The 25576-nt window shown below is 36.5% G+C and overlaps 1 protein-coding gene across 1 annotated transcript in view; it reads right to left on the bottom strand.

Moving 5' to 3' along the window:
• LOC121407283 (deleted in malignant brain tumors 1 protein-like) overlaps nt 1-21003 on the bottom strand; it is a 106076-nt gene extending 85073 nt beyond the window's left edge. The window contains exon 1 of the mRNA XM_041598262.1: nt 20883-21003. The gene's annotated coding sequence lies outside the window, so the exon portion shown is untranslated. The remainder of the gene's footprint in view (nt 1-20882) is intronic.
• Between the last annotated feature and the right edge of the window lie 4573 nt (nt 21004-25576).

Below are 25576 nucleotides of genomic sequence, written 5' to 3'. Positions count from 1 at the left end.
AGTTCGCCAGTTCCAGGTATTCTCTGATCGGGAAATTTACCCCGATCAGAAAATACCAGGTATTTTGGTAATGTGAAAGCAAACTACGCGTAATTTCCCCGGAAGAAAATACCCGCTAAATAGTAGGTACTTGGCGAAATTACGAGAACTTTCGTGGGGATTTTTCCAAGGTCGCAGGTATTTTGGCGATGTGAAAGCAAATTACGGGAACTTTTAGCCCAGCGTGTCGTTGGGCGCGGCGGCGTGGGTGGCTGCTGGGCTAGTGATTTTGAATCTTGCGCCTTACCTGCTTATCAGACCATACTGCGCATGCTCGTAACTTCGGGAACTTATCCCGAAGGATGTGTTTCGGGGCGGTGTGAATGCAGGAATAATTAACGGGTATTTTGTAGCCTTAAAAAGTTCTCGTAATTTAACAGGGATTCTTGTGATCGAGGCGGTTTGAAACCGCCTAGTGATATAGCAGATTAGAGAGAGAAAGAGGGAAGGGGGAGGGTCATAAGGAGAGAGATGGGAGAGGAGCAAGGAGAGGAGAAAGAAGGAGAGAAGAATATAGAATGAAATACAAAGAGAGAGGAGAGGGATAGAAAGAGAGAAAGATAAGGAGGGTCGCAGCCTGAAGGAGAACAATATAGGCTGATGAATTTCTTGTGCCTATTGCAGTTCATGTTATTTCAATATTTTCTCAATAAATAATTCATGCAATTACTCAGATGGCAGTAATAATATCCACTACATTGCTATTAAATTTGTATCTGCAGAAACACGCATGATTTTTTATACAATTGGTAATTTATATGCCCTATTGAATTGGGTTGTAAAACAATTATTTCTCTGCATAGTTCATTTCACTATCCACTTTTAACATTATCATGATTAAAAGAATGCTATACACTTCTCCACAAGCACACATGTGCAAAGTAAAAACTTCACTTACAATAAAAATAATGACTATAATAAAAAAAATAATAAATCATCATTGTTACGAAAAGAAAATCAAGAATGATGAAGTAAAATATTTCAAGTCCAAAAGTAAAAGTAAGACGAACAAGACAATAACATTTTTACTGATAATGGAATCTTGATTTCATTTAAATCAAGTATTAATACCTTTAAACAAAAAACCTTTCTGATTCATTCAGCCCTAACAAAGAAAACAAAAAATAAAGAAATAAAAGCCCTTCTGAATCACTTGCCTCAAATAAAGCAAGAACAAAAACTATCGGCTAGCTTCAGCCAACTCAATGGTTGATTAAAATCCTTAATCCTTACACAGTAATATGAAGAGTACTTGAGAAGTATAAGAGGGCACTACGCAAGAATTTGAATTCCACTAATGGAAATGGACCTTCAGGCTCACACTCTACTCTCAGAAAATGACATCATATGACCTCTCAGAGCAAGAAAGACATAAATGCACACACATTTCTTTTAAATTTGAGATGCAGAACCTTAAGGACATATGATTGTAATATTGCGCCAAAAGTTACTTTTTTCCTCCATATTTCATTACAAAAGCAATGTTGTTTGGAATGTCACACAGTCTTATCATATCTATGTTCACATAGTGAACTATCTTAAACATGCAAACTGCATTTATCAACATAAACAATTTTTTGAAACAACTAACATTGATTTGTTTTTGGAGTAACCCACCTTCTGAATATTGCACCTTGTTCATTGTCAGAAGAACAAGTCTTCTGATCAGCAAACATTATAATTAGCCTTTGGAATAATGTCAGCTGTGGCATATTATTCAGGCACAGATGGCCCATACTTTTTAAGCCACACAAAGTTACCATGTCTATATATCGCCCTTGTGGTTCTCAGGGAATGAACACTTCTTTAGGGGCTGTTCTTGAGACAGAGACCAAAGATGAGATCCTATGGGGTTTAACAAGAATGCCCTAGAGTGAGAAAAGTAATTAGCTATTGAGTAGGACCAGACACAGAGAGGGCAAATCTGAGAGGGTACTTAAAACCAAAGCAGATGAGGGGCTAGCTAACTATGGCAGAAGAATGATTAATAAAATGATGAAATCTTAAGAGGAATGTGATTTATAAGAGCTGGGTCTGATTCAAATCAAACTCGTAAAAAAAACGAAGGATAATACTTGTCATCAAGAAAAAGGAGGAAGTGTGAGTGATTAGGGGATCAAAAGGGAGCCCCCCCCCCCCAACCAAAAAAATGGTCAAGTAGCTTGACATCCCAGCCAATAGAGCAGGGACTTCGGATTCTAGTGACCAAGGTTTAAATCCCACTTGGTGTCCGCTAGTGCCCTTAGATTTGGCAAATCATTTACCCCATTGACAGGTCCCACGGAGAGGACCGTAAGCATTTTGTCTTCTGGTAGCTAACTTTAAGTATTCATGCTTTCTTAGAAATCACAAAAATATCACCACCACCACCACCATCACTAAGTGCTCTACTTACCCAAACAAAAATAAAAATCCATTTGATTAACGTTGGCAACATTCTGTTATTAACCCCTCTTTGAAAATACCCCTGGATAACCAATAAAGGAAGTATTGAGTTCTCTACTCAGAGTTATCAAGGTGACTCATGTTTGTAACAAAATACTTTAAGTAAAGGGACTAAGGCAAATGTCATGTTTATAGTTATATTGCCAGTCCAACTGAGGTTTAATAATTCCCACTATGCTTAAGAAGAAAACTCCTGATATATTGGTTTTATATCCCTCTTTATTTTATATACAGTGTCCTTGCTGATGTGTAACCAATCTGGGCCAATTCTAACATTGCCAGACCTATTCCTGTCAAGGTAATGCTAACCAGTTCCTGGGTAGGCTGCGCGCGGCTTCTAGCCGACTGCAGTTAATGAGAGATATACATATGCAGATATATCAGTATGGATCAGGATCCGGTCAAATCAGGGAGCATGCTCTCACTTCAACGTTGAGATAACATATCAAGCATGAGCAGTTATCCGCATGAAAGTATATAAAAAAATAAACAGAGCTAGAAAGAAACTATTCCAAGCTATTTGCAGCGATGTGCTTTCCTATTGAAATTATACTTTGTCACATGATCATGAATTGACCAATCATTTATCTAGAATACTCATGAATATTCATAAGAGGGATATAAGTGTGCATATCTTTATATGTTCACATAGGCTTTTCACACCTTTCCTGTGCAACCAACATGTGGCAGGCATCATAGATTTCTGAGCTGTTATCCGCAAGCTTCAATTTCAAATTGCACCAGATATTTGATTTCGACTTCTTAACCTAATACCAATCTAATATCAGTCTTTTTGTCATGTCATCACCTTCAGAAAGACAGATTGATAGAAAGAAAGAGGGGTAGAGAGAATGGAAGCAAGAGAGAGAGAGAAGGGGGGGGGGAGAGAAAGTAGTGCAAGTAACAGAGAGAGATATCGAGGGAGGGGGGACAGATGAGAGGTGGTGCAAGGAGTGGAGGGAATAGGGAGGCAGAGAGAGAAAGGGGGAAAGTTCAAGGAATGGATGATAAAGGAGGGAGAAAAAAAATGATAACAGGATGGGAAGATGGAGATAGAGAAATGGATAGCAAAATGCATGACAGGAATACCAGGAAACAGACGAGAAAGAAAAAAAGAATTATCTATTCAACCTTCATTAATATACAGATCAGTGGAAACTATTTTTTACTACATAGCAAACCAATTCTTAATGATAAATCTAGTTTAATAAGTGGAACTGGCAGTCTCACCTGCATTACGTGATTCAATAAATAGCAGCAGTGCAAACTCTATTATTCATTTAAAAACATTCATATGATAATGTAATACTGTATTCATTGACCCTAAATGACCTTTGATCTTAATCATTTGACCCAAAACTTGTGCAAGACAGACATCAGTGATACTTGATTACCCTTATGTCAAAATTTTATGAACTAGATTTATAAACTTCCAAAGTTATGATCGCAATTCAAGAAATATCCCCAACATGGCCAAAGTTCATTAACCTTATGACCTTTGACCTAGGTCACGTAACCTGAATCCCATGTAGAATATTCACTGACACTTGATTACTCTTATATCCAAGTTTCATGGACTACATCCATATACTTTGATCCCACGTTGGGATGAAATTTAAAAAAATTCCTTGGTTAAAATTTTCATGTTGACTCCCCCAACATGGGCTATTGTTGATTGACCGTAAATAACCTTTAACCCTGGTCATATGACCTGAAACCCATACAGGATATTCAGTAATACTTGATTACCCTATGTCTAAGTTCCATGAACCAGGTCTATATACTCTCTAAGTTATGATATTTCAAAAACTTAACCTAAAATTTAACTTAAAATTTTCAATGTTGAGAAAGTCGCTGCCGCTGTCAGAAAAGCGGCGCCTTTAGTCTTGCAGGCGAGACAACTAGTGCTATTCAAATTTGAGTAAAAAAAATACTGCTCAGTTATTGGAACATTGCACATGAATGCAGGCAAATTAACATTGTCTGAAGTAGCATGGTTAGAAGCGTTACAAGAAATAGCATCACATCTGACAAGGAACATTGCTTCTCTCATTATCTTTGGTGGTAAATGACATGTTAAATGATGCAACCTTGGTTGCTATGACAACAGAGCTGATTTCTTATCTGATGCATATCAAATAAAGAATAATTAAATAATGGAAAAATGATAAGAGACTCATCCCCATGCTGCCTTGGTGAAGTACGTAATTTGAAAAGCCTATTTGATGGTGATCATGTCTATTTTGGTTTACAAAAAAAAATTAGCATCTTATTTTCACAATGGCTGTTGAGGGATAATGAGTTCTATCCTGAAAAATACTTAAATGTTATTTAAAAATTTACAGATTATTTTTTATGTGAGCATATCTTAGGCAAGATTCCAGGAGTGATGAAGAGTGGAAGAGAGAGGGGAAGAGGCAAGTGTGGAGTGGAGGACACTGAAAAGGGAATACTTGACAAACAAAGGGGAGGCATGAGAGAGAGTGGGAGAGAGAAAGAAGAGAGAAAGTGTGGTAGCAGAGGACAATGAAAAGAAAGTAGACCTGTGAGTGGGAGAGAGTGGGATGGAAGATATGGAATAGAAAGTAGGAGTGGGGCAGAGAGGGGGGGGGGTGCAGAGGAGGATGACATTGAAAAGGAGAGGAAAAAGTGAGAGAGAGGGGGTGGATTAACGAGAATATTGAAAAAGGAGAAAGAGAGAGTCAGGTAGAAGAGGACATTGAAAAGAAATGAAAAGCACAAGTGGGAGAGAGAGGGGGAAAGTTGGTGGGAAGACATTAAAAAAGGGGACAAGTGAGAATGGGGTGTTTGACACTGATAAAGAAGATATAAGGAGCAGGGAGAGGTAGTGTAGGAAAATTAAATCTAGCACCGAGACCCAACCAACATCTTCATAGCAACCCCTAGATTCCTGTATTCTTCTCTCCTTAGACAGGGCACCATCATTCTTGAAGACGAAACGGAAATGAGGATGTTAGAATGAAAATGGGATAGCATAACCTCATGTTCCAAAGCTGTACGAAACACAATTCAACTTGATACTAGCAGGAAATGAGCCTGAAATTAGTTTCATCACATTCACCTACGGGTGAAAAAGAAGGAGGTCAGTACATCTCTGGGTTTTTTTTTTAAAGGCAGTTTCTCACAAGAGGTAGTTGAAGTTATTGTAGCCTATACAACAAACAAGGCAAAAGCAATTTTTGTGTCGCACCCACTTATGAAAATCACCAGAATTATTGTGATTTGCGAGGGCACGCAACAGAATTGTATCGAAACTTCATTGTGAAATGACTGGGAAGGAATAACACTTGACATAAGAGCCTTGCACAGAAACTTTAATGTTGACCTGAAAATGACCTTTGACCTTACCCTGTGACCTCCAACTGCAGCACAACATGCAGGTCACCCAAGTCCATCTACAATCCAAGTTTGGTTGTTTATGTCATTAGAATTGTGACGGATGGACGAGGCATGACATTTGGATCCCTAAGTCTCGCTTTCACCTCCGGTGGGCGAGACAAAAAAAAAACATATATAAGTACTCTATGTTGTATCAAATAAAGATGATCTCAAACCCTTTCTAAAATATAAGATGGAACATTTGGAAATTATGGAATTATGTAATGTGCAGAAATTAAATCCACAAAGACTTTATGAATGCAGAATATAACTATCACATTTGCTCCAGATTTTACATTCCATGAAGTGAGAAGAATAGGATTAGGAAAAGTTTTTGGTGAAGTAAACTCAATTTTCCAAAGAAAGAACCATTTCTGCAGCAAGCATGTTTGAATTACCAAATCAATATGAAGACATAATGAAGAAAAAGAATTTGTGTTCATATTGTGAATCCATGTACAAATACAAATGCTTACAATCGCAATCGTGATGATAATTTGGACAAAATAACCTACACTGTACACGGCTCGAACAGAAAAAGGACGTGTGAATGTTGTAAAGTGACACGGTGATTGAGCGCTAATTGAATGGGATATTGTATGTCCGCCACCGAAGGAGTGCTTTGAATGATGAAGGAGATACGTCCCATGTGAACGGCCACAGGAGGATCCTAATTGTGTTGGTATGGAAGGCAAGGGCCATCAAGTGGTCCGGGGACTCTGATGCTTCCACATCGGCAAAGGCACTTCAGGAATCGGTTTTCAATTAGATGGAAGTTGATCAAGATGGGAGAGGAATTGAGGGGAGAGGGATCAAGGTGAGGGAATACAGGATGATGGCCAAAGATGTTCCAAAACTCTATATACATGTTTACCTTGTTGTTAGGGTACCTAATATCACTTTTCATACAAACGCTAGAAAATCAATGCCAATATGATTTCACATTGACAAAAAAAAAACCAATGTGACAATAAAGTACACATCAATGTCCACAGACCACCAAATGAAGCATTTTACATCAACATGCAATATAAGATATATATAAGATGGGTGGTATGAGAGAAGGCTTCTGATTGGTCAATTGCAATTACGTAATCCGGAATATGGCCACGATCGTGGCATATACCGGCAATTTCTGCACGGTAGCTTGTGTACAAAACCTCATAAGGTGATCCATTGATTACAATTTTGTGTTACCATCTCATATAACGCATAATACATGCTTATTATCGTTCAATATACAATATCATTCGTATCCATAAATTTCAAATTTCTCTTGTGTGTTTATATTTCATCTCGGACTACGGCCTCGTTGAAATATAAACGCACGCGAGAAATTTGAAATCTATGGACACTCATATTATGGTATATTGAACTCAACAGCGTGCACTATATGTATAATGTTAGTCCATTATACCCTTGTATGTTATAACAATTCAATACCCCAAACCTTGACATAACACTTATTGTTACTTCAACACTGCTAGAGCTGTACATGTATGTTTGAACTCCATGGTGTCCATTAAACACCTTAAAAACAGGTTACACTCGTCTCACAGTGTTTAGTTCAATATCCATGTATGGTATTACAGCTCAACACCATCAAGCCTTATCATAACACTTTTTGTTATTTCAACACTGTTGGAGCTAATGTTTGAACTCCAAGGTATCTATTAAACACCTTCAAAACACAGGTTACAGAATGCTTATAGTATGATGTTAGTTCAATACCCACGTATCTTATTACAACAGTTGAACACCCTCCAGTGTTATCATAACACCTTTTGTTTTTTTCAACACTGTTTGATGTATACATATATGTTTCAACTCCAGGGTGTACATATCAAACACCCAAGGTCTTCTCAGAACAGTTTTGTTCCTTCATACATTTTGAACTGACATTGTGATACTGTCACCTTCACCACAGGAGACTGTTTATTACTCACAGATAATCAAGATTAAAGGATTTTTTTATTTTGTCTCATTCTGATGAAATTGAGATAGAACACGTATGATGTCTTGTCAATCTCTTCTTACCAGCACAGACCCTAATGTAGTAACTTAACTCTCAATTCTAATTTATCATAAAAGCTTGAATTAAGTAAAATACTTTGGGGGATGTTATAATAAATGGCTCAGCCATTTAAACTGAGAGATACCTAAATGAAGACTATCAACTTTTAAAAAGTCCAGATCAATGTAAAATGTCAGAAAAAGTACCTAGAAGGAAAAAAGACTTAACGATAGTAATAAGAAACAACATATTCAAAAATAAATATGAACAAACCTTTAAACTAAAATTAAGTTCTAGCATATTTTCAGAAGTTTCATGGTGTCCGGTAACAAATCCAACCTGAATTGAGAAAACAAGTGGAATGCCTCTGGCCGTCTCACCTGCATCACACGGTTCAATATAGCATCAGTGCTGACTTTGAAAACTACTCTAACTCGCACAAGATGTTCAGTGATACATGGTTACTTTTATGTCCACTTTTTATGAACTAGACCAATAAACTTACAGAGATATGATGGTTATTCAACAAAAAAACCCAACATGGCCAAAGTTCATTGACCTTACATGACCTTTGACCTTGATCATGTGACTTGAAACTCGCACAGGATGTTCAGTGATACTTGATTACTCTTATGTCCAAGATTCATGAATCAGATCCATAAACTTTCAAAGTTATGATGGTAATTCAACAGATACACCCAATTCGGCCAAAGTTCATTGACCTTTGACCTTGGTCATGTGACATGAAATGCGCACAGGATGTTCAGTGATACTTGATTACTCTAATGTCCAAGTTTAACTAACTAGACCAATAAACTTTCAAAGTTATGATGGTAATTCAACAGATACCCCCAATTCGGTCAAAGTTCATTGACCCTAATGACCTTTGACCTTAATCATGAGAGCTGAAACTTGCACAAAATGTTCAGTGATGCTTGATTACTATTATGTCCATGTTTCATGAATCAGATCCATAAACTGTCAAAGTTATGATGGGAATTCAACAGATACCCCCCATTCGGCCAAAGTTCATTGACCCTAAATGACCTTTGACCTTGGTCATGTGACATAAAACTCACGCAGGATATTCAGTGATAATTGATTAACCTTATGTCCAAGTTTCATGAACTAGGTCCATATATTTTCTAAGTTATGATGACATTTCAAAAACTTAACCTCAGGTTAAGATTTCGATGCTGATTCCTCCAACATGGTCTAAGTTCATTGACCCTAAATGACCTTTGACCTTGGTCATGTGACATGAAACTCTAATAGGATGTTCAGTAATACTTGATTAACCTTATGGCCAAGTTTCATGAACTAGGTCCATATACTTTCTAAGTTATGATGTCATTTCAAAAACTTAACCTCAGGTTAAGATTTGATGTTGACGCCGCCGCCGTCGCCGTCAGAAAAGCGGCGCCTATAGTCTCACTCTGCTATGCAGGTGAGACAAAAAAGTATGATAAACATCAGCAATATTAGTCTTAAGAATTAATTTTAAAATCTCTATTGTTTTAAATTCAAATCATTAAGCTTTGTATTTAAATCTACAATGTCTAAATCTTAATCTAATATCTGGCTGGTCACTATTCGATCACACACAGTTGATCAGGATGTATTATAAATCCTTGGAATTTCTTCCAGAAAAATAGTTTCCTAAAACAATTTCATTATCAACTTCATTATTTTCTATTTCCTCTAACATTCACCACCACTACCACTACCACATCACTTTCATATTTCCCAAAATACTAGCATATTAAATTCATAGCCTAAAACTTTCAATCATCCCAGGATGCAGAAACTTCAACCTCATTTTGTACACCAATATTCCATCTTTAATCCTCTAGAAAACACTTCTGTATAAGAAAGAAAAAGGAAGGTAAAAGTTACTCAAGGAACCTAAGACCAAATGACATCCGACCCGCACTGCAAACACCATCACGTCGCTAAAGTACGACAATATTTCTCCCCGCCTCATACCTCAGATTGCCTTTCATGTTGAACACGTGTCGATAGTTTTAGCGTTTCTGACACAGCATGTAACTAATATTGGGAAATGTATTGAAACCTGGGCAGGTGTAACGGAAAAGACGCTTACTGTTCTAGTCAGTATGCTCTGCCATGAAGCCTGGTGAAGCACCTCAAAAGAATTCTATGATAGAAATTTTATGGAAATTCTATCACATGTTTGAAACTGTAACCAACAAAATGTCCCTGCAAGCTATCTCTTTTCTTTGATAATTCTCTTATACCCAGACATCACGGTTTTGTAAATGAATTATGACTGCTCTTTGTGCTTCAGGAAGTTTTTACTGAGAAACTTGATGAAAATTTCATCAGTTAACAAACCTCATTCAGTTAGGGCCAGAGCTGTCACATAGTGCTCAATAATGACACTATAGGTGTTTTCAGACCAACCTCCCCCTGATAATACCATGGAGTCTTCATAAAGATTTAAATGTGACTTAGAGTCACGTTGAAAGCACTTAGGCCCGAATTCACAAAGGTGGTTTTGAAAACCCACGTTGAGTCCATGGTTTATGCAGATTTTTCATACACGCGCCCGATACGCGCTAAATTAAGCGTAATCTATATAGGAAATCTGCATAAAACCATGGACTCAACCTTGGGTTTTCAAAACCACCTTTTTGAATTCGGGCCTTAATGTCTGAGATAAGAGTCTGTACATTTAAATGCTTTTTAATGTAAGTGAAAAGGAATTTCGCATTTTTCAATGATTTTACTGCAACTCATGTAGGATTGTGACTTCAAAGCCATCTGTTTACTCATTTCATACATGTTTTACTTTAGTACAAATCAATTTTATATCACAAAAAAAGATATCTCCAAATTATCCAAGCCTCACATGCAACATAAATACCCTATTTTTTAAAATCATTATTAGTACATTAACTATAGACAAGTTTTATCCGTACTTTGATGATTGTCCAGGAAATGTATTCTCAATCAACTCTTGAAAGAAAATAAATCAATATTGCCTGCAAGGATGAGTGAAAGCCAACGCTTATGAATGGAGATCATGATTTAAACATGGAGTTTTACCGAATAGATTTCAGCCAAACTGAGAGTACTGAGAAATTAACTTCTTGTCTATTTACTTTACATGTGAGGTTTTTTAATGGCCATAAATTTGAAAGGAAATCCAATTTCCTCTCCAAATGTCTGGCCCCAAGCCCCCAAATATTATTTGATAAATGACTCAAGTTAAAAACTGTCGAGACTGACTAGTCTTAGAGAAGGCATTGTACAAACAAGCAATGGCATGGCTCCCATTTTCTCTGATTTGCTTCACCAAAAGACCTCGCCAGCCAGTTCAATACAATCGTCTTCACAGAATAAATCACCGGTTTGGGCTAAAACCGAATGAATCCGTGAGGAAGAGGGGGAAATGCGGAAACATCGCGACCATAAATCATGGAGGATTTGTTCGGTTTCTGTACCGTCTACAAGTTTGACTTCGATTCTCCTTTCTGGAACGATATATCACTGAATTATGTCAGATATGGATCGCAAATCTCCTCTTCCATCTGGGTATAAGTTGTGGTAACGATACATGATAGCAATGGTACACTTCACATTGCACCAACCCCATTCAGACAGGAGCAATGTCATACAATGCTGTATAACGCAATATAAAAATGTATGAAATGGTCAATTCAAATGTTAAAGCTTACCAATCTTCATCTAAGATAACCAGTCTCTTTTCAGAGATTAAACAGACAACCTTACTCAGATAGATTTCATGATTAGAATTGAGAAGAATAAAAGGAAACTCATAATTTATTCATATTTCTTAATTCAAATGAAGCTCAATTTCGCTTTTATTTGCACATATTGCTTCTTATGAAGTAATTATGATGAATTGTAATAGCCTCAACAGGGGGTCGCCTTCAAAAATTATGTACGACATTGTGTACATCTATCAATGCTTTTAATGATGAAAATACATTCAGAGATGCATTCCTGCCTAGAAGCAGATCAGATAGAATCAAAGGAATAACGAAGTAAAAAATGGGCTAGACATGACATTTGGGACAAAACCTGCGAGTGAGTGATATTTTGATCTGATTAATCGAGAAATATAATTTTGTGATAGATTTTGAAATAATCTTCAGAAAAGAATACCTTTCATCCTTCTCTCTTTCCTTTTAATTCTCTTTCATTTTTTTTTCTTCTTCGTGATTCTTTCAGGGGTCCATGGTACCCGAATCTCCAACCTGTATGTCAATGGGTAGAATCTGAATGCCCATTTTTGAACAATAGAAACAGTCCTAGTATCCAACAGATTAAGAAACTTGGAACCGACTTCACTTACAAACATGTATAAGTGCTCTATATGAAGCAATGCCTCATATTCATTTCTATTATCTTTTCCACAAATCCACAGCACTGATCATTCTAGCTTTTTACTTATGATGACTGGTACCTGCATCATAATTATTTCATTTTATTTGAACTAGTTAATACACGAAATATATCTGAGCTGTTATTATCATGTAAAATGTCACATTCATACTCTGATCAATTACTTTATATGATTTTTTTCTTAGTTTTATTATGAATTTTCATTTCGATTTATCAATAAATGCAGTAACACATGCTAAAACATCAAAAATCAAACGGATGATATAAAAAGTTACTGCAGCAGGGTATTCACCCCATCAGTCCAAAACAACTCCACAGGTTGATCATGGTTGAAGATTAGATTTCTGTGGCAATCACACAATTTTTTTTGATCGCGATTAAAATAAGATGTATATAATGTTGAAACAGTACAAATAAATGAAAATTCTCTATAATACAATAATACTTTCCACTTGAAAACCGCAATTCTAGGGTAAAGGATTTCTCTTAAATGCAATGGGATATAGAGATATGTGTTACATGATATGTACTCAGTATCAATTTCAGTTTTTTGCAGAAAAGAACTAATGACATTCTTAAAACCGCAACAGGATTTTTAATTGGACAATTGTGACATGTTTTTGACATGAGGATGAACAAAATATTCAATATAATTTTATAACTGCATGCTTAAAGAATGTTGAATGCAGGCATGGAGGCTAGCACTGATGCCAATTTTGCTTTTGGAGGGTAAACTTGAAACCTTGCTTTTAAGTGACTGTTGAATGGTAGTTACCATGGTAACAAATCTGGAAAGCAAACACAACTGAATTTAACTATGAGAAAGTTAACTGATACTCTTATTAGTGGGAGAACCAAATGCAGATCATTTATCAGATTTTTAAATTTCAGTTTATCTCTTATTTATCAAATGTTGATGAAAAAAAAAAAATGTCATACACTAACAAAAGGTGATACAGTTCACCAGTGAAAGATAAAAGATGAGTGTGTTGTTATGCTCTCGAGGGTTCATTTATGACAAAGAATCTTAGGAAGCATGATATATTGAGGGCTTGTGAAACAAATAATAGACAAGTAAGGAGAATGATCTCAATAAGGACTGAACTACATTACATGATTGAAATGGCATGAAAATGGAGTAATGAATGGATGTTCAAATCACCATGCAAATCATAATATTGATGGAGTCTCCTTTTCATTAAGAATTGCAGACGGGCGGGGGAAGGGGTGAGAGAGGTGAACCATGGGTATTAAGGTAAGGGAGAGATTCTGTGTGAAATGCCGACACATTGGCGGTGTCTGCCTACAGGGGTGGTGGAAATGAACTTGCCGATAGCACAACACGGTCTGAATCGGCCGCTGTAAGGGAGAGGGGGGAGAGTGATATTGGTGAGTGTTTGGGGAAGGTTCCCACTGCAGGTCGAAGGTTATGACAGATCGCACAATGAGCACGCATGACACTATCTAATATAGAGCCTGAAAAGAATACACCTAGGTGATTTGAAACGCAGCATACAGAAAATATATGTAATGGAATGCAGAGGTATGTTGTGTGTTATAAAGGAAACCAAGGTGAAAATGAATCTGAGAAAAAAAAGTAAAATAAAGAGAAAAAGAGAGTTTTATCAAAATTGGTTGTAAAATGATTCTGAGAAAAAAAAGTAAAATAAAGAGAAAAGGAGAGTTTTATCAAAATTGGTTGTAAAATAAGAGAGTTATGGAAGATTGTACCTTCTACATGTAGGGGATCCCCAATTTGGCAAACATGCTTCAAAATGACAGATTTTTGGACAATTTCTGTTTTGTACACAAATTTTTATATTTGGCCCATTATCTTTCAAATTACATCTTGAGCACACATGTTTACAGTATGTTTTGAGAAAATATAATTCACACCACATACATGTATGACACGGTCGGGCAATGATTAGAAAACATATAAAATAAAATCTGAAAATATTGGAACAAAACTAATAGATTATAAAACAAAATCAGCAATTATATAGCATGTTTGCCAATTTGAGAATCGTGAAAGAAAGTTTCGCAAGATGCTTCAAACTAAATAACTCTTATCACCGATTTTGATGAAACTTTAAAAGTTTGAAAATGGTGCTTCTCATTTTACCCTTTCCAATAAGATTATTTTCCCCAGGGTTTCGTTTCCTTTAAGGAAAAATGCATAAAGGAATCCCTTGATTAATGCATTTTATGATTTGGGTTTGTGCAATTTGAAAAGAGGTTGTACATGATTGTATATATGATAATACATCAAAGTTGTAACAGTGGGAACATTCTTTTACTGCTTATACTAGGTCTACTTCACTAACGGGTGGCCTAGAGTAAAGGGAGACATCGGCCCTTGGTCTTGACATGTCTCACTGCCCTGCAAGTATGCAGGAAAGGCAGTAAAGAGTGAAAAAAGAGAAGACTTGGAGTGTTTTTCTGACACTATAATTATGCCGTGTCAGGATGCTTGATAAGCGATCGTGAATCGTGCAAAATATATTAAAAGCGCCAGCCTGAGATTAATGAACTTGGAGTGCCGATTCAAGGGCTTGAATAGCATGTGTGCAAAGGCGGCGCTGAGAAACGACCTCGTCTAAATGGGACATTAACCACTCCAGCGTACTAAAGGTAGATCCTTTACTCCCTACTAAAGTGCGCTTTTAGGGACTGGCGTACGCACGCCCTAGCGATTTATTGGTAAGAAACATTATATACGAGCTGAGATTTGAGATCTTGTTTTCAATGATTTAATTAAGATCAATCAAGGAGAAATATTACCTCCGCTGCCCATCCACACAAGACCACAAATTCGTCTCCTTTGCATTCACTTTAGGTGTGTAAATAACCTGGAAAAGAGGAATCTCGCACAACTTAACCACACAAGTAGTCATTACGGATGCAAATGCATTGTTTTAACACTGCATAGCCCCCTCTGGCCATTACATGCATTTGCATTTGTGGAAGTGGACGAGGAAAGGTGAGAGAGAACTCTTCACTTTGTGACCTCAATACATATCAATGCATATCAATGCATTGTTTGGCCGGAGATGGAGAGGTTTCCTGTAAATAGTGTCCGTGGAATCAATCACCTTCGCTGGAGATGTCCACTGCTCATGTCAAATTCGATGCAGTCGATTTTCAGTCCATTAACACTCATACTTGATTTGAACTTGACTAACATAGATCAGTTTCCACAGGAGTTTAAAGAAATTGAGCTTTTGTAGGCACAACAGCATACCATTATCTTATAGAGGAACACTTACTATTACAGGCTTTTAACTTGAGCTTATAGTAATGTAATCAAAACTAACAAAAACAAGTTGCAATTTGAAATTTTTGATGAAATGCACTAAACTAAATAAAACAAGCAGACAAGATTTGTTATTCTTATCTTGTGTTCAATTTTAATGCATTGATTTACCTAGGGCAATATTATACAGATATTGACTAATGGGGTGTGTAATATAAACATTCTTTGGACCGCCGGATTTATATTTTCCCGAAGCGCGCAGCGCTGAGGGAAAATATGATCACGAGGGAAAATATTAATCCTTTAGGCGGTCCAAAGAATTTTTTTTTACACATCCCATCAGTCAATATCTGTTATATTAGATAGCCTTTAATGATGTAGATAAAAATGGCCTAACGATGCGTGCAGCCTGTTGTTTACGATAGTCACAGTGATTGATGGAACTGGTATAGATCTAGATGTAACTTTAGTCTACTACTACTCTAATGCAGTGAATGGCCCTTTTCTAATCAAATCAAGTTTGTTTTAGGCCTAGCCCTAGATCTAAGTTAGAGTCCAGTTCAGATACTTTAGTCTCACATATTTCATTTCCGTTTAGTTGGTAACATCTAATCCACAAGAGGGCGCCATACACGTAGAAAAATATATTCACGGACCGGTTGGTCAATATATTCATCGAAGGTGGACCGGCTGGGAAAATACACGGATTTCGATCATATCACGTGACGCGCAATTGACCAATCGCGCTTGGCTATCTGTCTTGGCTATCTAATATTACTCACTAATGCTGATGCAAGAAAAAAAAAACAAAGCTAACATGGCATTTGAAAGTTGCAACTAATATTCAAACAGAGGGGAAATATTTCAAACTGAGTCAATCATTTTGCGAGCTGATCATTTCAATTATAACACAAGGAATCCCCAAATCAACGTAATATTCCAGGAAAATCTTGTTTACAGATAAAGATTTTGTAAGATGAAACAAACTAATTACAGTAATGATAATAATAACAGCATATTTACACAGGGTAGCCACTTTAGTCGATCAAAAAACGGTTTTCCTAGTAAGTCCTACTAACGGTAACAGAACTTAAACAGGAATCATGTTGGAAATACAGAATGTTGACAAAAGATTTAATATTGGGGGGGAAAATAAGAGAAAGAAAAAGTTACATTGAAAGCAAGAAATATTCGGGAAAAGATAAAAAATTTCAAAACTCCTTCTTTCATATCTACTTTAGATCAAGATCCAAGACAAAGAGGTTTATGGTGGATACTTCTGATTGGTTCCTGGTCAGTGATTTGAATTAAACGCCCATGTTACAATGATCGTGATTGACAAAAATATCAGTTAGCTATTGATCAAACTATGAATTACAGTTCATCCTCAGAAACCACATTTCTTGACATTGAAAAAAACATGAGACAGTGGGAAAATATGAATAAAAGCAAGGAAGGGGAAAAAAAAAAAGAAAGAAAAGACAAAATGAAGAAAAAAAGACAGACAGAAAGAAAGCCAGACAGACAGAAAAAAAAGAAAGATAAAAAAGAAAGTAAGAAAACCCAATTGTGGGGTATCAGGTATTGTGATAAAGAAAGAGATGAATAGATTGAGTGAGAAACATTTTTTCAATACATCAGACACTCAAAACAAAACTGAAAATGGAAAGAACAACATTTTTTCTCATAGCTCACTTGTTAAAATCCACTTAAGATCATCAATTTACAGAATTGTGAAAAAAAAATAACATGAAGGAATGATGGAGGCATTATGAATAAAAAGGTACAATACTTAACAGTATAAAGTGCTCCTATAATACACCGACATAAACATCCCTTTATCAGGAAGTTGTGTTAAAGATCATTAAGGGACAAGTCCCCATTAATAAGTTGATTTGAATAAAGAGAAAAATCCAACTAGCATTACAATGAAAATTTCATCAAAATCTGATGTCATTTTTAGGTTTTGCTTAATTTTGCAAAACACGTATATACGCATCCTAAGGTGTATGCAAATGTGGGGACTGATGATGTCACCCACTCACTATTTCTTATGTATTTTATTATATAAATATGAAATTGTTTTGTTTGTAAATTTTTAGGTTCAGTCATGTTATAGTCATTATTGTCTAATTTGTAAAAGTCAAAATATTGTATAATTCAAACAACAAAACACATAAATTAAGTCTTATCATTGTGTTTTAAAAATTGAAAGTTTCTTTCCGCTATCTAGAACAACTCATGAAGCACAGCGACGTGGCCTTTTGCAACTTTTTCAAAATCTTCTACCAATATGGTAAAGCAAATATCGTTCACTACCAACCAACTCACACGCACTGGCAATGAACGATAGAGAAGTGCCCATCGTTGTGATTGGTCAATTGTTATAATTTCTCTCTCCAGTGCAGTATGATGAATATTCATGAATTTGCCCTGTCGACATTAGACAGCTTTGTGAGAGTGTAAAGTCTACATCAGGGGGTTATTTCATACTTTCATGAAAGTTGTCAGCACTGACTAAATTGTCAGTGCCCACTATATTTCAGTGAAATCCTTGGTTTTGAATGGCCGAGAGGCACTGGCATCTGACCGTTACCATAGTAACTGTCAGAGGATGTCAACTTGTCAGTGCCCTCTGTAAAACATGCAATGGTGAAAAACACATTTATGTCCCTGGAGCCATGTCATAAGCCTAGCCTACTTTAATGCATGCATCCCTTTTACTGGCTGCAACTGTTTACCATTCCATGGAAGAGATTAGAGGCATTAGCAAAGTCAGAGCTAATTTACACTGAAGAAAACACTGTGCATTGATGGAAGACAGAATTGACTGTTAGGCACCATTGCATCCTGGGTACACAATATGAGATGCACTGATTGGAGTAGAGCTTAGTAACAAATAACAAATCCAGGGGTTTTATTCTTTTGTGTGTGTGTGTACATAAAGATAAGTTCTGACCCAGAAGTTTGAGAGGCCATATTCTGAAATCTAGTTTAACCTAGCCTACATGCTTAAATTGTGGGAATTCATGCTGTTTAAAATGTTCATTTCTTCTCTTTTCTGTACTCTTTCCTTCTGCTTAAACGGTGAAGAAAACTCATTACAATAATCAGTTAGTTATGAATTATTTGAATGTCAGAAGAGGTGATAAATCAAACCTCTACTGTTAGAGATTCATATTACAATTAGCTAATCATACAAGTAGTTAAACCAAAACTTTAGACTGTTTGAATTTAACCTGATTTTAGACCATTGGTCTTATATAGAGTCCATTTTATCACCTTGATAGTAATAGTAATAATTGCTCTGATATAAAACACACACATTATGCTACTCTACAAAAACCTTTCCTCCAACACATCAACCCTTACCTAAAAACAGTTAGAGTGAACAAAAAACAACTTTCATAACCCTTAACCTAAATCTTGAATAAATTAAAGGCAACAGCAAATTTTGCAGGGTCAAATGTCCATGCACCTTCTCTTAACCTAATATACATTCCATAGTTAGGTCCCTTTATCTTCTTCTCTCTATCTGTCTGTCTGTCTGTCTCTCCCACGAGCGTATGTACAGGGGGGGGGGCAGTCTGCCCCCCCCCCCGATGAGTCACAACCCATGCAAAAGACGTATCCCTGCTCTCCTGACGAGCTTGAGCTTTTTTTTTGGTTGTCAAATTTTTTGGCGGACGGTTTTGCCCCCCCTGTGGAAAATCCTAGGTACGCCACTAGTCTCTCCCCAGTGCACAACCACCATATTACTTGTGCTCTAATTGTAACAGAATCAACCTTCTCCACAAATTAAGGCTCATTTCTCACTTGACCTGCTATATCTATGCCACAAATATATCACTTTACTTACTCATTCACGACCATATCAAAGACTATAACCTCCTGCAACACCTCTTTGCATAAACTAAAATTATCCTGATTTAATTAATGAGAGACGTTTGATTGCTGATAAACAAATGGTCAGTCATTCAGATATAATTTTCATTCTTTTCTAGCAACGCTTTCAGAAGTGATGAATGTGCGATTGCGCAGTCCATTAACGGTTTGCTATAAAGGGAACCCACGAATCTACCCAAAGTGCGATGAAACACCAAGGCCAATTAGCCAACGGAGAGGCCAAATTTGGTTGAATACTGACCAATATTAATCGTAAATGGTCCCCGTGGAACCAATTAGAATGAAATCAAGAATGAATCTTGGCCTGTCAGAGCTGATTTGTCACACTGGACAGTGACTATTTGGGAGAATGAGAAAAGAAGAAATAATGACCCAATTAATAGGTTTCTGCTGAAATCTCATGACCAAAACCTTATGACAATGTACTATATCAAAGAAGAATTTAATATTATAGGCCTCCTCCTCAAATATGAAATCATTGAACCCAAAATTTTGACACCATCAATAAGAAATATCACAGAATTAGGTCGCATGCACTTTGCAGACTTTTAAAAAAACACATTCAGAAAGAAAGAAAATGTTCAACTATTGCATGACATTTGCTCTGCTATAAATTTCACCCATTAATCAAATGACTAATACCCTTTTCATAAACCTATCCTCCAATTAGCTGCCTAAGAGTAATGCGGATAATTCAATAAAAATTGCGTTCATAAACTCTGAATATAAGATGCATTATTTTTACAAGCGCTCGTCCTGAAAAAGGCGGATGATCGTCATGACAACTGGACACGCCCCCTCCGATGCGGTTGTGTTGGAAAAGGGTGACCTTGTGACCGCACCATGGCAATTATCCGCATTATTTGGAAATGCGTTCATAAACTCAAAATCTTATCCCGATGCCGCTATTATGCGGATAATAGCAGCATCAGAGTAATGCGGATAACTCTTGTCCTCCTCCAATTTTACGACCAAATTATGCTGCTATTAGCCGCCTAATTCATAGTAATTGGGTTTATGAAAGGGGTATTACTTTAACCCCGGATTTAGCACTATACCCTATATACCTACCCTAAATCTAACACAGAACCATAAGAAATAAAGCCTGTAGTAATTGTTGCAGGAACAAACATTGTTGCACCTGTATAACTATACCTAACCTCCCTCTCCAATCTATCAATATCTTGCAGGTGAGAGGAGTAAACTGACAGGAAAAAAGGAAACATAAAGTTATCTTGTGGTATTACAACATTCCAGTCTATTGTTAAAGAATTATCAAATGCTCATTATCTGTGTACAGTGACCGCTCAGTTCCTTTTATATGCAATGGATTTAAAGAACTATTCTCTGATATTCTCTATTATCTTGACAGTAAAAAAATGTCAAAGATTACAATTTTCACAGAAACACTAACATTTTTATGATACTTACCAATATCCTTGGCTTGTTAGGGCTACCAGCATAAGGCACAGTTCAAAGGAATCAGCTTTATTGAACACTCAAGATGAGAGTGCTTGATCCAGGAGGTGTTTCTGGCAGTTTGATGAATGCATTGATTCTATATTAAGCAAGAACAGATGAAAAATGAATAAGATTAGAAAAATGAATAAACGCAGCTCCATTTAATCATCCTTAACCAATGACAGACATCCATAATCACAACCACTTCAGTATTTTACAGAGAACAGAAAGCATTTTTAAAACAGAGGCTAGGGCATTGATCTGATGACTCTATTGAAGGCCAACAACATCACAATATAGAATGGGTATATCCATTCATTCAGTTCTCTTCATAAGATGAATACTCATTCTTTTAACCAATCAGAGTGCTCCTTGGTGTTTATTCACAATCACACCAAGAAAACGAATCCACACTGATATTACATTACTTCCAATGGCCTATCATTTACTGGAATTGATATCGCAAAAATGACTGTTGCATTAAAAGGGACTGTTTCAAAGATAGCATTAAAGCCAAGGGCAGATGCAGGGTTTTCCAAGGGGGGGGGGCGGGGCACATTTCTCAAAAAATTTTACAAAAAAAAAAAAGGTTTTCATCTAAAATTTAATGACATTTCGTCTGCAAAAAAATGACAAGCCCCCCCCAGGTCTTTTCAAAAGGGGGCACACTTGGGTAATAATGGCATATTTACATTTAAAAAAAAATTGATTATTACTCTCAAAAGGGTGGAGGGACACGAGCCAGATGTGCCCCCTGGATTCGCCAGTAATTATGGCACATACATGAACAGGTATTATGCCATAGATGGCTTTTTTAAAGTTGATATCAATCGCAATTCTTGATAAAAAGATGGGACCAAGATGTGCTGTGTTTGCGGTAACACCTCAAGAAACGTGTTGAAGTAACAAGATCAAATCAAGATCAAATGATCGGCAATGAAAAGGTATGGACTAACACATGGGCTTCTCATTCCACTAATAGTATTGTCGGTTTGATCAAGGTGACTGAGAGTCCATTAACATCATCTACTGATGAATATGGACAATGAGATGGTTGATGATGCTGGATTAATAGGAAGCAGAGTCTACTCGCGCTTTAAGCACAGTGCAAACTACACGATTCCTTGTGATCTCATTTTCAAAGAAATTGTAATCTATAAAAACATTCTAACCAACAAAATGTCAACAACCACAGTTCCGAATAGTCAAACAAGGTGATGATGAAATCAAAATTTTGTTTCATTTCAAGCCTCCCTGTAGGAATATCAGCAAGTTCATTTCAATTCCAAATCGTAAAGACGTCTTCATCAGGTCCAACTTGAGGGTTTACTTTAACCATAATGCTTGCAGCAAAGCAGAATTAATCACTATGCAAGTCTTCACATCTTTAAATGATGAATAGTATAAAGCAAATATTATTGTCATTGTGAATAAAGAGATAAATGATGAATAAATTTAAAATGCAGAATTAAGTCAGTGGTGTAATGAGCCAACAATTTTGAGGGGGTTTTATAAGGCATGAATTGGTCATGATTTTTTTGTATGCCAGTGATATCTGTGGAGGAGTATGCTCTTCACCATGAAATTGTTTTCTTTAACTATTGAGGAACTACATGTATCAACATCAATTTACCATGGCTCACTGTCGAGGTACTATGGACTATTGGTATTAATTAAAGTGGCCGTCACACCTTACTTTCATGAAACGGAGCCCTGGACATTATACCCAGCATGTGGTGACGTACATGGACCTATGGCAAAACACTTTCTCATTTAATCCTTTTCCAGATATCTAGCAATAATTTTGTTGCTAGACATCACAAAATCAAGAGATCAAATCCTTGATATCAGTAATTCAATTTGTACCGTTAACAGAAGACAATTCTTGATGCAAAACAATGAGATTGAATGAGGAAATAGTTTGCAATAAGCACACCACTGTACACTGGGAAAATCATCCAGGTGGGCATTTCAGAAAGCTGTTTGAAAGTTACAATGGGTTTACACAAAGGCTGGTGACCCTTTATTGTGATACATCCCTACATGTACTGTTTTAGTCTGTATACAGCTGATTACTTTCTGCCTAAGAACATTGAAAGGAATTGAATAACTTTATTGTCCATAAAGGAATTTTTTTCACTGGTTTACATAATAATAATAATAATTTATAGGATTTGTATAATGCACATATCCACCTTGCTAGGTGCTCAAGCCACTCCTTTATTACCACGGCTAAGCTAGTCTACCGATTCTGGTGCGCACAGCTTTTTGAGGAATTACTTCCTGCCGGTACCCATTTACTTCACCTGGGTCAAGTGCAGCACAGTGTGGATAAATTTCTTGCCGAAGGAAAACACGCCATGGCTACGATTCGAACCCACAACCCTGTTTGAAAGGCGAAAGTCAGAACCACTAGACCACAACGCGCCCTCATGTAGATACAATGTATATACACAGAACAAAACAAAAGATGATGAAACATGTGGTTTAAGAATAAATTCATATATTCTAGAATAATCATGTTTAGTTATATTACGTACTGTAGTTATTGGCAAGATAAGTAATGGATCAAACTGATGCAAGTGCAATTGTAATAGAGAGTAAGTGCAAGAGTGGTGTGTCTGATTCTAAGAAAATCTCTAATAAACGGTCAAGTCCACCCAAGGAAAATGTTCCAGTTCTTCGTAACCTTACATGATTGCTTTTCTAAATCACCTACATCGTGGGTGTTTCCTAATTCTGTTCATGAGTTATCAGCAACTAATAATGAATGATTACCCATTCCTTATGGTAAATGACATACACCAGATTTTGAGTGATGTTGGTTTAGTTCCCAAGAAAGAGCCACCAATCGTCTTCAGGTCGCTCATAACTTACCAACAGCTTTATGAAACACACACACGAGTTGTGACAATCCCTTTACCTAGGCTCATTAAAGTGTGACTTTTACCGTTGAGTTCCCTGGAGGTGATGAAGGTTAGAGAGATCAAACAAGCCTCAACCTTCTACCCTATCTTTCCCAGGCAAGGAAGCGTGCAACACTATGAGACATTAATTAGTAGCTGGATAGCCATGGAGGATGATATGATTATCCATTAAACCTATGAGCTGCCGAGTGACAAAAGGGTTCTCATTTTTTTTACCACTTTATTGACTTGCCTCCATCAGCCCGAGTTTACAATTAACACGCTTTCAGATGCATCAAAATATTTCATTCAGACCTTGGGTACGTTGAATAAAATTCATTTTGTGAGAGTCACAGACAAGAATCACAAATCAAAATGCTTTTAATACTCAAAACAGTTATTTCTGAAGAGTGCTTAATCGCTTTGTTTTCCCCCTCTTTTCAAGACCACCCACTACATATCCCAAATCAGCGAGTCTCACCCCAGAGTGAAAGTTCAACCTTTGTATGCATATAATACATGTCCAAACTGGTAAAAGGTCCATTGTAAAATCATGATTCAGATCTCATCTTGTTGTGCATAGTTCTTGCGATCGCCTTTCTAAAAGTATCTTTCTGCAATTCATTTTTGTCTTTTGAAAGATATTATAACCCACTGCCTATACTGGAACCAAGAGATCCCTACAAAAGCCAATGGAATTACAGAAACCAACCAGTAGGCCTTGTCAATGGGTAAAAACCGATGAAGATATAATTAAACGCAACTGTCAAAAATTGTGATTTTAGGGTTAAAAAGTGTCATTTAAACAAAGCCCTAATTAAACCCAACCGTCCAAAATTGTATTCCTTGGGTACAAAATGGGTCATTTATTAAAACAAAGTCCTTTTTTAAAGATTATTTGATATGAGTGGAAACTTGGGCTAATGATGAACTGCCTCACCCACAACTTTCCCTATGCTCTTTATAATTAGAGCTTGATGGATTGCAGAAGATACCGATATCGTGTGATATGATGGGAGAATGATTTGAGCTTAAAAACCTATGAATATTCTTGCGATCAATTTCCTAAAAGACAGGATAATATTGAAGCATTTGTATCTGTAACAATATATGTAAATGCAGCCAGTGGGTCCACTTAATGAAATTCACTATCTATATCCTATAACATGGTATTGTTATTAGCTATTGAAAACTGTACAATTTCATTGGCGAATTGCAAATTTGTAATCGACTTTCTTGCATTTGTAATTGATGTTTAGTTCTATGAAACATGACCCATGTACTTGTTGATTTATAAAAAAAATGAGATTTTCACACACCATCAAAATCAAAATAAAGGCTTTTACTGCTTGTTTCTTAGCTTTCTTAAAGAGAAACAGTTATTTAAAATGAGGGGGGGGGTCACTCAACTAAACACTGTGTACAGGAAAGATATTGGTTTTGTTAAGCATATAAATGGATGTTTTTCGTTGAGATGTAATCTGAAGTTATAAGGAAAACTTATAAAAAATAATTGAAATAACGAGATGAGCAGTATACTGCCTCTTTTCCTAGGGAATCCTGAACAAAATTACTAACTAACTATCTAACTAACTAATTGCTAACACTACTTTATGTTCAGGGTATATTGCACCCCCCCCCCCCCCCTCTTCTTGAGCCCCACAGGAGAAATGACATATCTTTTTTTATTACTTATTCTCAAGACATAGTTAATCATTTATAGTTCATTCCAATGATTTGCTATAACTTGGTTCACCA

The sequence above is a fragment of the Lytechinus variegatus genome, chromosome 2 (genome assembly GCF_018143015.1).
Source record: "Lytechinus variegatus isolate NC3 chromosome 2, Lvar_3.0, whole genome shotgun sequence".
NCBI classification, from domain to species: Eukaryota; Metazoa; Echinodermata; class Echinoidea; order Temnopleuroida; family Toxopneustidae; genus Lytechinus; species Lytechinus variegatus.
Note: the sequence above shows the minus strand (reverse complement) of the source record. Positions and strands in the feature narration are given on the sequence as shown.